The following is a 13,020-nucleotide window of genomic DNA, read 5'->3' on the forward strand; positions in this document are numbered from 1 at the left end:
CAGAGGTGGAGTGATGGCTGTGGAGACACTGAGCATGGTGGCAGATTGCAGCGGTGGAGTGATGGCTGTGGGAGATGCTGGGCATTGTGGCAGATTGCAGAGGTGGAGTGATGGCTGTGGGAGACACTTAGCATTGTGGCAGATTGCAGAGGTGGGGTGATGGCTGTGAGAGACACTGAGCATTGTGGCAGATTGCAGAGGTGGAGTGATGGTTGTGGGAGACACTGAGCTTTGTTGCAGATTGCAGAGGTGGAATGATGGCTGTGGGAGACACAGAGCATTGTAGCAGATTGCAGAGGTGGAGGGATGGCTGTGGGAGACACTGAGCATTGTTTCAGATTGCAGGGGTGGATTGATGGCTGTGTTAGACATTGAGCATTGTTGCAGATTGCAGAGTTGGAGTGATGGCTGGAGGAGACACTGAGAATTGTTGCAGATTGCAGAGGTGGATTGATGGCTGTGGGAGACATTGAGCATTGTTGCAGATTGCAGAGTTGGAGTGATGGCTGGAGGAGACACTGAGCATTGTTGCAGATTGCACAGTTGGAGTGATGGCTCTTCGAGACACTGAGCAGTGTGGCAGATCACAGAGGTGGAGTGATGACTGTGAGAGATACTGAGCATTGCGGCAGATTGCAGAGGTGGAGTGATGGCTGTGGGAGACACCGAGCAGTGTGCCAGATTGCAGAGATAGAGTGATGGCTGTGCGAGACACTGAGCATCGTTGCAGGGAAGAGGCAGGCCTTGGTGTTGGCCCCGTAATTACCGATTGTTTTCAGTATCCCATCACTATTCCCAATTGTATAATTGACAATATTACCACCTGTGTGAAAGGCATTAGCCAATGAGGTGATCAAGACCTTGGGCTGAATCCAGCAATCAAAGCTTGCATTCCATGGTACATCATCTTCCAATATGCCCCGGCCACCACGATTCCCTCCTCAACCACCTTCTTCCGTGAAACCCCACACCACTCGCACCCTAGCCCTGTTCACTTTGCTGTCCGCCTGCCGTCGGCCGCCATCCTCGTCCTTTCTGGTCGTCAACAGCGCCGCCAGGGAAAAAGTTAAACAGCTCAGCCCAAGCTCTCTTGACTAGCCCAAGCTCTCTACCCCAGCCCTAGCCTTGGTTTTTTATGGCAGGCTGACGTTCAGAGATCCCAACAAAGGTTCATAATAAGAAGGGCTGTACAAACAGGAAGAGAACATCTAAACAGCTCATGAGCGCGTGTTCAAAGGGTCCTCAAGCTGCAGGGCGACATTTATGAAATTCAGGACAAACATGGTAGGCTCGAGGATTCGCAAGTGAGCTCCTCTATAGCCGGGGAAATCTTGCTGTCTTTCGAAGGAGTTCATGTTCATACAGATCAAAGGTGGTGCGAACCGCGGACTGCGACAAGGCCATTCTAGAGAAGTCGAACAGGAAGGGGAGGCCACTGATGGCAGGACAGTATGCAGCAGAAACAGTTTCAGAAAGAGGACTAGAGTCAATCTGAAAGCCCGCTCCTCGGCGATCTTTTCCCAGAGAACCTCATCACTGGATAGTGGAAACCCAATCTGCCACGAGTGTTCCACATAGCAGATAGGAGTCAGAAGTTAGGAGTCACACAGTGAAAGTGCAAGAGAAGCAGAAATGCAGAATAGAGCATGGCGGGACAGCGAGGCGCGAGGGGTTGGAGCAGAATTAGGCATTGTGAATAGGAGGAGGAGAAGTGAGTAAGGAGAGGAGGAGGTGAAAGGCCAGTAAGGGAAGAAGAGCAGAAGATTTCACAGCGAGAGAGAGAGCAGAGTAAGCAGAGGGAGAACATCAAAGACTGGAGGATGCAGAGAGAAATGAAGATGGGAAAGGAAGTGAGAGGGCGTAGGCCTTTACAGCCTGGACCAGAAGCATCTTTCCACGTGGTTCTGGAGGGTACAGAACAAGGGCCAGAAATTATGAATGGAGCCGCAACTCAAAACCCAATTGAGAGATTAGTCTACTAACGGTTCTAGGTTAAAGGTTCGAAAACAAAAGGCTTGAATGCCTTTTTCTCGACAGTAAAAGGACCGAAAAAAAGGATCAAAGTTTTTTTATGGGGGGTTCCCACCTTATCCCCCCGTTTTCTGTTTATAAAAAAGTTTTTTATACATGCTAAACTAAAAACATATATAAATAAATAAAGAAATAAAAATGTGATCCTTTTTTTCGGTCCTTTTGTTTTCGATCAAAAGGTCATTCGATCCTTTTGATTCGAACATTTGACCGTACACCGTCTACTAACACCAATGGTGGGGAAGCGTGGAGAGCGGTGACTCGAATACCCTGGGTTTTACTTAGTTGTACTTTGCTGAGGCCTGGTGAAGCAGTGAGGGCAATGTGAGAGTGAGAGGGTGGCAGGCAGCCTGAGGTGAACGGTGGAGGGGGTGGGTGGGAGGGTGGGCAGGCGCGAGCACCCAACAACTTTCTCAGAACGCATTTATGCCCCAAGGCACGTTCCAACTGCGCATGCGGTGTTCCCCAACAGGCCGCTGGTTGGTGAAGGCGGCCTGTTGGGGAAATGAATACGATGAAAGTGAGTCAATACATCATGGAGTTTGCAGTGTGCTCCTGCTGTCAGCAGGCATTGGGAAATCATGAATCAACTGCAACGTCATGACAACAGTGATTTCCTTTTCTGTCCAGTTATTTTTTAAAATGTCGATTTCTGTGATGTCATGTTCTTATTACGTTTGGATATCACATTAGAGTTAACCTGTAATAACAAGATTGCATACAGGCTTGTATACAGAGATTGCAGGATGCCATGTGCTTCGCGTCACTTTCAAAATGTTGTGCCCTGATTACATTGAGACACATTGTGTGTGAGTATTAGGCGTGCCCTCCATCATGAAAGCCATGCTTGCGCGCACTCACGAGACATCTCGTTTGGACGCGCAGCACTCACTTCTCTCTCCCTTGTTCTGCAGGAGAGCACATGGAATTGGGAAAATGACCATCATGCCACTAGAGTGAGGCGCCAGGTGCAGTGTAACATTGGTAAGTGGCCATGCAGGGTGAATACACACAGGCTTAACATTGAAGCCCGCGGCATCTACTGCCATCCTGGTGGGTGTTCAGTGCTCACCCCAAAGCACTAAGCATGTACAGCAGCTGTGGTTACCTGTAGTTAAATGCAGCCCCGCAAATATACACACGCGCGCGCATGATCTCATGACTCCCTAACCCAGATTTCAAGTTGTTATGCGTGGTGTCCCAGAGGTTTAAGCGCACACTTTCTTCTCAAAATAAACTGGAAAATAAATATAGACCTAGGGCCTGATTCACAGAAGCGTTTTATAATGGTGCAATCCCATAGGAAAAGATTCTGTGAATCAGGGCCATAGATTGTCGGCATTGAGTTGTGCGTGTCATAGTCACTCCAACACCTGAAAATCTCCTGATGCGATATAGACCAGGAGAGGGGTGGGGTGTTGTGAGGAAGAGCTGCAGTGTTGTAATGGCAATGGGTGTTAAAAGACAGCATCTGACCGCATTACCAGTGAGTCATCTTGCACCCGGAAGACTCCAGCAGAGGAAGGTGGCTCAGCTGGACCAGGAACCAAAGTAAATTGCCACCATTTCCAGCCCTACGTCGCGTGCACCCTCACCTGACTTGTACCCCATTATTGGTTGGCAGTCTGGGGAATCCAAGATCCCTTGTCCATTAGGAGGGAGTGCCTCCACGTGGTCAGCTGACAGCATCTATGGTGGGGGAGCCATTCCCTTCCAGGAAGCAAAACATGCAGCCCACGCAAACCTGCACCCGTGATGAGAGACAAAGCGCCAGGAGCAGGTTTCGTTTCAGGGTATATCTCCCTACCCAGGCAGATTGTCGAGCATGGCACGTGACAATCCCAACATTTTATTGTTTCTGCACTTTGCATACCAACGAACATATGGATTACAAATTGTGCCTTATTTTCAAGAAATGTGTTTTTTGTTCTCTTACGTTTTGTGAGCTGACAAAAACCTTTCCTACAAAATTGTTCCTTAGTAATATTTACGTCCATTCTGACTCTGAGGAAAAGAGTTGCACAGGATTATGGAGCGCAAATAACACGACAAACAAAATATTAATTGCAGTTTTTTTAAAACCCCTTTTGGTTAGGTAACACTGAGCTTATAAGTATTCCTTATTAACCTCCTATCGACTGAGTCCTCAACCTCAGGCAGGTGCCTCGCGCGAGGTTCCCTCTGGCAGTATTGGCAGTACTGTCCGTCTCCCGGTGTTTCAACAATGTAAACTGCTTCGTAGCAGGGGTGGACTGGGAACCAAAAGAGGCCCTGGAAATATTTTTCAAAGTGGCCCCATATTACACATTTTGAGCAAGCCCAACCCCTTCCCAAAAGGAAATGTGAAAATACCACACGAAAGAGGCCCACGATGCAGCGGCCCACTGGGAAATCTCGCAGAGTCCCTGTTGGCCAGTCCAGCCCTGCTTCGTGGGACTTTACTTTTTTGCAAACACTTCGAGTTTGGTACATGTATCTACGGTGTAAGGGGTAAAACGTGGGTTTGGGGTGGTAGTGATGTGGTGGGCGGGCAAATGAGAACAATTCTAAAATAAAATTTGACGTGTTTGCAACGAAGTAAATGACCACAAAGTAATTTACTCTGTTTAACTGAAGTAGAACCATACTGTCCCATAACGTACCCACAAGGTGCTTTTCTTTTTTAGAGCAGGACCAAAGTGAAACAGAATTGTGTGAGTGAAAAATATTCAACCTGAAAGGGTTTTCGTTGATAACTGGTTTATGGGTAAGAACTGTTTTTCTCATTCTTACAGCCGCGAACCAGGACAAATCCAGGGTGTGACACCTTTTTTTGGACTGACTGAAAATATTATGCTGCGATGGTAGCTGCATTAGCTTCTGAATTCCCGCAGACTTCTTGATCAGATAGTGATCACTGATTGCCATGAACCTGGAAATTAAAATTAAAATAATTCTCTCTATTACCCCTTGCTGCCTGTCAAACAAAGCCCCTTCTTACGTAGCTGAGAGACTCAATATACGCACATCTGCCAGACTCCTGAGAACCACCCACAGTCACTGCCTCATCACCTCTATATTCAGATGCAAAAGAGCTGGAGGATCCTGTTCCCCGGTGGTGGCAGCCAACATTTGGAACAACCTACCACTTCACCTCCATCCTGAACCTTCCTACTGCTTGTTCGGCAAATAGCTCAAGACCCTCCTGTTCAATTAAGCATATATGGGCCCAATTCATGGGAAAGTACGCATTCATCCTGCAGTGGCTGCGCGCCCAGAACAACACTGACCGAGCAGGAGCGAATAATAAAATGCACGCCCAGTATATTCATGGAATAGTTCCCGCAAGTAGGCCTATATGCAAGTCGTGGCCCGGACGCCGCTGACACACCACCACGCGAAGCCAAAACAGCCACATTCACGTACACTTGCAGGGTCACAGGGCAGGAACACACGCATCCCGTGAACAGTGCGTGGGGTCCCCCCAACCAGTCCTGCACCTCGGCACCACTGTGAGGGGTCCCCTGTAACTTTTTCTTGCCACACCGAGGACATGCATACAGTTTCCCAGAAAGCATTTATTTTTCCAGTCAAACTGTGTGCGAACCCCCGTAACCAGTCCCTGCACCCCTCTACACTACGTACACACACCCTGAAGTACGGTCAGACCCCCGTCTGTGTGCACGCACCCCTAAATCCAACATGCAAACTCACCTCAAGACCTGTGATTCCTCTGCGCAAGTCCGTAGTTATATCTTATAAGTTATATATGGGATCACGTGCCCCTTATTGCAAATTATAATGATATTTCAAGCCACCAAGGGGTTCTTGACAAAACTGAGGCATGAGGACGGAGACTCCTTGGTGACATGCAATGCCCATTTAACGTAGTGTGGGGGGGATTTATTGCTTACAATAGTTGGTCACATTATCATCATGTTTCGTAATTAATCTCTCACTCAATCTGATGAAAAGACCTTCCGGTTGCTGTGATGCTTGGTTGAAAAAACGCAACGCTGCACAACTTGCAACATGTTTCATACAAGCACTTCAATAAAAATACATTTCCTAGCGATCACTGTGGTTTAGAATGAGGGATTCCTGTTCTGCAGCGTGAATCCCAGCAGTGCACTAAATAACTACACCACCATAAATGTCTCCTTATTCATCAACTATTGACTGTGGCTTCACAAAGAAATTGAGTTAGAAAAAGGAATCTAAAATGCCAGTCATTTCTTCAATTAAGTGTTTTAGTGCCGGTTGGAATTCGGATCTATGATGTTTCCCTGAATGGCCGTTTTCAGCAAAGCCCAGTTTCCGGAGCCCGATTTGGGCGCGGCAAAGCATCATTACATTTGAGCACTGCCTTCCATGGCTTCTCCCAATGTGGAGAACACCCTGTAAGCCCTGTTTCCTCCCCACCCTCCTATTGTGTATTCAGTGGGAGACACCCCACCACCCCCAGATTCCCGGCCCTCTCTCCTGTTGCTAACTTTAAAAACATTCACATGCAACGTACAAAAATACATACTCACACACGGGCATACTCGGCTCCCCTGTCCCTCCTTCCTTACCGCTCCAGCCGCTGCTTCCTGATTCATCACTGCATGCGCAGCAACTGCACATGCGGTGTTCCCCCACAAGCTGCTGGTCGGGGAGGGCAGCCTGTTGGGAAAATGGATACGATGAAAGTGGGTAAGTACATCACGGAATTTGCAGAGTGTGCTCATTCTGGCAGCAGGCATTTTTACACAATGAATCAACTGCTTTCGGGTGGAGATTTCGAGGGTGCTTCGTGGGCATTTCGCAGGCAAGAGGTTGCGCACTCACATCCATGAATACGCTTTGTTGTGTACATTTGTGGGCGTGCTATGGACTGCCTGTGGTCCGTCCCTAGTAAAGCCCACTTTCTGGCTTGTACTTCCCCATTTTTCATGTTCTGCCCCACATTCCGGCCCCTACGCAGGCCACCTCCACCCCCCTGTGTGGAGTCTCGTGCAAGGCAATCGGCTGCCCACAGAGCCATGTTGGTCCTTTTGCAAACTCCATGCAAGTCCTGGCAAAGTCCTGCGCAGTCGGTGTATTGCCTGCAGTATGACAAACAAGTTTGCAATTTTATGCGCAAATGACTCCATGAATCGGGCCCATACTGCATGCATTTACTATTCTCTTGATGTCTGTAACCAGCTGTGGGATGTATCCACAGCTGGTTACAGGCGTCCACAGCGGAACGGCTAGCAGACCAGGATGCTAACAACGGGCCACTCATTAACGGGCCCGTTGTTAGCATCCTCCCCATTCCCATTGAGCCCTATGGGGGCTCAAATGGGAATGGGGATGTACCGGGTCGGGTCCCGAGAATGGGAATTACTGGTCCCACCAAAGTCGGCATGGCCTGGTAAATCCCTATTTCTGGAACCCGGACCCGGTAACCGGTATGGGGGTAGCCATGCCGCTAAAAGCGGCATGGCTACCTCCATACTTGTAATGAGGCCCCAAGTTTCTGTTTTGTAATAGGATTGTGGCCTATATTTTTATTTATTTATTTTTGCATTTGTAGAAGCACACAAATCCCTTGGGCATCTAGGCGCTGTGTAAGTGATTTCAATCTGGCACTTCACCTAAGTCAACGCCTAGCTTTTAATGCACAACTGAAATCCTTATTTATTTTGCGTCTAAAAGTTATTTTATTCTGAACGATGTACCACTCATATCACGCCCCTCTCTTGGAACCTCCCTCCCCCACCCCCCCCCCGTCACACTGAACCAGGAATCAGGCTGGTTTGCAAAGTTAAAATATTTATTTATGTAGTTCACAATATAATCACACTATGTTTAATGGATATACAATAATCACCAATGGGGTGATGTAACACTAAGCAATCTCTTTGATCACAAGGAGTAATAGTGAGCAAAACAATTCAGCACAGAAATAATACTTTTGTGTGCATGTTCAAATCAAATAGCAATGCGGTTACTATTTCCACCTGCACACCCCTCAGACCCCAACAGGCAATGTAAAGAGATAGGAGGAGAGATAGCAGGTATTCAGGAATGCAGAATTCTCAGAAGATGTCAATCCCAATTTCCCCCAGCAAACACAAGAGAGAAACAGAATTGATTGGCAGACTGTCAAAATGGTTTTAAAGTTATCTGAGAATGAATTGGGTAAAACACTAGATATGGTTTAAATGACTGCAATTGTTCAAATTCTAATGGGAGCCACATTAGATAGTTGCTGACACACACTAGCAATGATTCAATACTAATAAGCAATAGGAAATCTTAAAATTGAGGTCGGGTTTTGTTTCTAGCATAGAAATTGAGGAAGTTATGGACGTTTTAGTGGAGGTCGCTTTTCTGAGATAGGCGCAAGAATGGGAAAACAGGGATGCACTTTTAAAATGACAAAAAGATTTCTTATACTAGATTATGGGCCTCATTACACGGTAGGCGGTAAGATACTGCCTTACCGGCATGGCGCTATTAACATGACCGCCTTGGCAAGAGGACGCTAATTGCGTGCCATTACGAGTATGCGGACACGAGCATAGCGCCATGCCAGTAATGACCCTACCGCCATGCCGCTAAAGTCCCCGTAAAGACCCTTAGCGGCACCGATGAAAGCGCTGATAGCACTTCCAACCTCCAGCATCATGCAAATAGCAGTGACCGCTATTAGCGGTCACCATAAAATTGCGTAAATGGAAATAGCGTCATCGCACAGGAACGGGAAAGAGCATGGCGGCCATCTTTAAAAACACAATCCATAGCCATCCTCTGCCCCCAGGACCTGCATCCACACCTGTGCCATATCAAACCATCCAGGAACCCCTGACAATGCCCAAGGCAATTAAAAAAGGAGAGGATCGGCAGCGGAAGGAGAAATTCACTAATTAGGAGCTCATCATGCTCACGGAGACGCTTGCTGCAAACGCAAATGTTGTCTTCGTGAATGACATGCGGCGTGAGACCCTGATAAAAAAAAGGCCATCTGGGCAGAGGTGGCCCATAAAGTCAGTGCGGTGGGCTCCACCACCCACACCGTGAAAGACTGCAGGAAGCGGTGGGACGATCTCCGCCTCCGTGTCCGCAGCATACTTGCTGCCAATCGTAACCTGGCCATGGCCACAGGAGGTGGTTGAGATTCACCTATCAAACTTAGGGAGTGGGAGGAGACCTGCGCAACCACTATTGGTGTTGAATCCATAGAGGGAGTCGGCGACATGGAGCGTGGTGCACCCACAACATCAGATGGAGGTGAGTGTCCACATAAAACAATGCACTGTGAAAGGTGAGGTACCCCCCAAATCTGAGCCCTGAATCAGCTCATGGATGCGGCCACAAACATACATGCACACAACCCTGCCCATGTGAGTGACACACCCCAACACACACACATGCACGCATCACCACAGACACGTGCCACCCAGACCCATGCATGAATGACCCACCCGAAAGTCCCATGACCTGAATGCCAACTGATGAAGTCACAATGCATAGAACGGCATGATGAACAACATCTGCATGAAGCACGTTAACCCATCACCAATGCCATTCCTCTCTTTGTCCCCCACAGGCTCACAGACCGACAGCGATGAGCAGGACACTGCAACACAGGCTCCCCCTGCCAAGAAACTAGCCAGAGCAAAGGAGTCAGGGAACACCGCCAGCACATCAAGGGGCACAGGGAGGAGTGCGCTCCTGCAGAGGGGCAAACACAGCAAGCCACCAACGTCACCAAGACGTGAAGCTACAGCAGCAACAATCGCTGCTCCCACTGCAGTGATCCCCCTACACAGGAACCATCCATGGAGGGCACACTGTCTGCTGCCAACAGTTCAATTGGCGAGGTAGCAGCCACCGCACCACTGTCCGATGTGGAGGACACCTGTGACTTGGGCATGCAAGAGCACACCTCCAGCCCCCCCCCCCAATCCAGAGAAGCAAGCCCACAGCCACCATCACTATCCAGCAGCCATGCCCAGTCTGGCGATGAAACCATGGCAGGGTGCTGGAGCCCACAGGTGCCCTCACCCGATGGCCTACCGATAGATTAAGGTGCGGCACCCATCCCACGAGCAGGACACAGTGGCAGGTCCTCACCCGCATAGCGGACACTATGGACAGACAGTACACCCCCACCACAAGACCAACCAGGCACATCCTCTTCTGCCAGCTCATGGCATACGAGCCCCCTGCGCCCCTCTTTGCGCACCATGAGGCGCACACCCTCCCAACCCGCTAATGGTGGTAGTGGGGATGGGCAGTAGGGCCAGCCCGATGTAGCTGGCACATGTACAGCAAGACAGCAACGTTGTACCAGCCACACATGGGGGTGTAGTGGGGGGAAGGGGGAAAGGGTGTTTTGTGAGTGTTGTGGGGGGAGGGGGGAAAGGGTGTTTTGGGAGTGTTGTGGGGGTTGGGGAAAAGAGTGTTTTGGGAGTGTTGTGGGGGGAGGGGGAAAGGGTGTTTTGGGAGTGTTGTGGGGGATGGGGAAAGGGTGTTTTGGAAGTGTTGTGGGGGGAAAGGGTGTTTTGGGAGTGTTGTGGGGGAGGGGGGAAAGGGTGGTTGCATAGTTGGGGCCGTGCACTTCTTCTTCTCAAAACATATTAAACACACTAGTGACAAGTTAAAACACAGGCTTGGACTCCATCATTGTGTATGTGAGCTTTTTTGGGGGACAGGGCCCATTGTGCACTTCACCACAAAACCCAGTGCCAAATACCCACACCTATCCTACGGAGTTGAACCATGTGATTCTGAATATTTGTTTGATCAGATGCTGACGCACATCGCGTCCCTCCTGGGCATCGCCTCTTGCATGACCTGCAGCCCCGTCTCCTCCCTCCTCATCCCCATCATCATCCTCATCAGGTGGTAGCATTTCAGCGTCAGGGGCATTGGCACATACCGTCTGATACACATATTGTGCAGCATGACACATGCCATGGTGATCTTGGCCACCTTCTCATGGCCGTACAGGAGAGCTCCACCCGACCTGCTGAGGCACCGGTACAGTGTATTCAAAAGCCCAATTGTCTGCTCAATTACGATGCGGGTACGGGTATGTGCACGATTCTATTCCTCTTCGTGCCTGTTCTATGGGTTCTGTACAGGGGTAAGGAGCCACCTCTTCAGGGGATAGCCGGCATCACCTGCATGGGTGGAACAATGGGGACTTGTTACTGTTCACATCAAGTGCAACCTGTACATATCACACAAATCAACTTTGCATTGTGCTTGGCATCCACGGATCCCAGCATGCATGGAGACTATCTGTGTAACTGCAATGTGTTAGGGTGAGCTAGTCCCTGCAAGTGGACATGCACCATGCATGCCTCCGGCAGTTATTGCCATGTCCTGGGTGAGGACAGGTCTTAGGTGTCCCTGGGCCCAGGCAAATTTGGTACCACACTGCTATTGCACTGCCATTCTGAAATTGATGTCGCCATGCTGTGAAGCCTCACTTCAGTAGGGGTCTACGGGTGTGGTTCAGTATAATGGCTACAGGTGATCCCTTTGCATGCACTGAAGGGCGCAAAGCTGTAGTGATGTTGGTCAGCGCACATTTTCATTTGGCATATTGGCGCCATGTTGCTGATTTGTGTCATATGGGGTATGGTATGATGTGCAATGTGCATGTGGATAGATTGGTCATGTTTGCCATCTCGGATTGTTTTCAATGTTGTGCAGCTTCAAAATTGCATGTGGTTTTGTTTCCGGTCCATTGTGGCCTGCCTTGGTGAACATTGACGTACATCTGTATGTCCATTTGTTCTACGGACGACAGTCCACACCCAGTTGGAGTATGCATCTCTTCCCCCCCATCACACCCCACATCACACTGCCATGTGCTTGCCCTGCTACTCACCAAGTAGCCACAAACGTTGTCCGGCATGTCGCTCCATGTAGCGTGGTATTGTTGAGTTCCGCAGGACCATTGAATCATGGGTTGATCCGGGGTATTGGGCACAACAATGTTTGATTATCTTGTTTGAGTCACATACCATTTGGACATTGATGGAGTGGAATTGCTTTCTGTTTCGGTAGACTGCTTCATTGTGATGTGGGACCACCAATTCCACATGGGTACAGTCGATGCCCCCGATGCAACTTGGGATGCCTGACAGTGAATAGAAGCCAACTTTGGTGTTGGAGATCTCCTGGGCAGTCCATGGCAGGGATATGTGTTCACTTGTGTGCTTCAGGAGGGCATTGAGCACCTGGGTTAGCGTGCGTGAGAATACTGGTTGTGAGATGCCATGCATCTGCCCTACTGTATGCTGGTAGGTGCCTGTGGCCAGGAAGTGGAGCACAGTTGCCACCTTCAGTAGAGGGGGGATGGCAGTACGGATGTCTATGAGGCTCACAATGTCGTCATGTATCATGTCCACGATGATGGTGATGGTATCCCGGTCCAGACGGTACAGGGTGTGTATCTGCTCAGGGGTTAGGTTGAATGGAGTGGCTCGAATCCTGGGGATTGTTGGCTGCCTCTGTGGTATTACTAGGTGCCCTGGTGGGGCTTGCTGTGCCTGTCTCGTCCTCCTCCTCCTCCTGCGTCTCCTCTGTGCTGCCTGTTGTTGTTGGTGCTGCAATGCAATCATGTCCTCCAGGCCATGTAATGCTGCTAGTATTGGAACCATCTTGGTGTGGGAAGGGGTGTGGGAAGGGGTGTGGTGTGCTCCTTTTGTGCTGCCCCAATCTCCATTGCCTCCACCTGCGCTGATTGTGTCCACCTGTGGCAGGTGGGAACACTGCTCATTTCTCTTAACGGGTGGTTTGCGATGCCGATATTTGCGCCATGCCGGTATGGGCGTTTTGGGGCTACTCCATGCCGCTATTGGCATATCCACATGGCTTGTGATGGTGTGCTATTAACGCCATGCCGCTATTTACGGGTTGAAGGGTCGCGCACCCGCCGACTGGCCACTATTAGTGGCACCGTTCTTAGCGGTGCCGCTAATAGCGGTTATCCGGGTCGTAATTTGCATGGGTATTTAACAA

The 13,020-nt window shown here is 49.5% G+C and overlaps 1 protein-coding gene across 4 annotated transcripts in view; it reads left to right on the forward strand.

Annotated features, from left to right (window-relative positions):
- Nucleotides 1-13,020, forward strand: part of LOC138566853 (leucine-rich repeat and fibronectin type III domain-containing protein 1-like protein) — a 3,353,432-nt gene that overhangs the window by 3,011,309 nt on the left and 329,103 nt on the right. For 2 of the 4 annotated variants that reach the window (XR_011302045.1, XM_069644558.1), the window contains one exon: nucleotides 2,946-3,015. The exons of the other annotated variants lie outside the window; for them this stretch is intronic. The gene's annotated coding sequence lies outside the window, so the exon portion shown is untranslated. The remainder of the gene's footprint in view (nucleotides 1-2,945; nucleotides 3,016-13,020) is intronic. 4 annotated transcript variants of the gene reach the window in all.

Source organism: Ambystoma mexicanum, chromosome 2p (genome assembly GCF_040938575.1).
Source record: "Ambystoma mexicanum isolate Mex_15411 chromosome 2p, UKY_AmexF1_1, whole genome shotgun sequence".
NCBI classification, from domain to species: Eukaryota; Metazoa; Chordata; class Amphibia; order Caudata; family Ambystomatidae; genus Ambystoma; species Ambystoma mexicanum.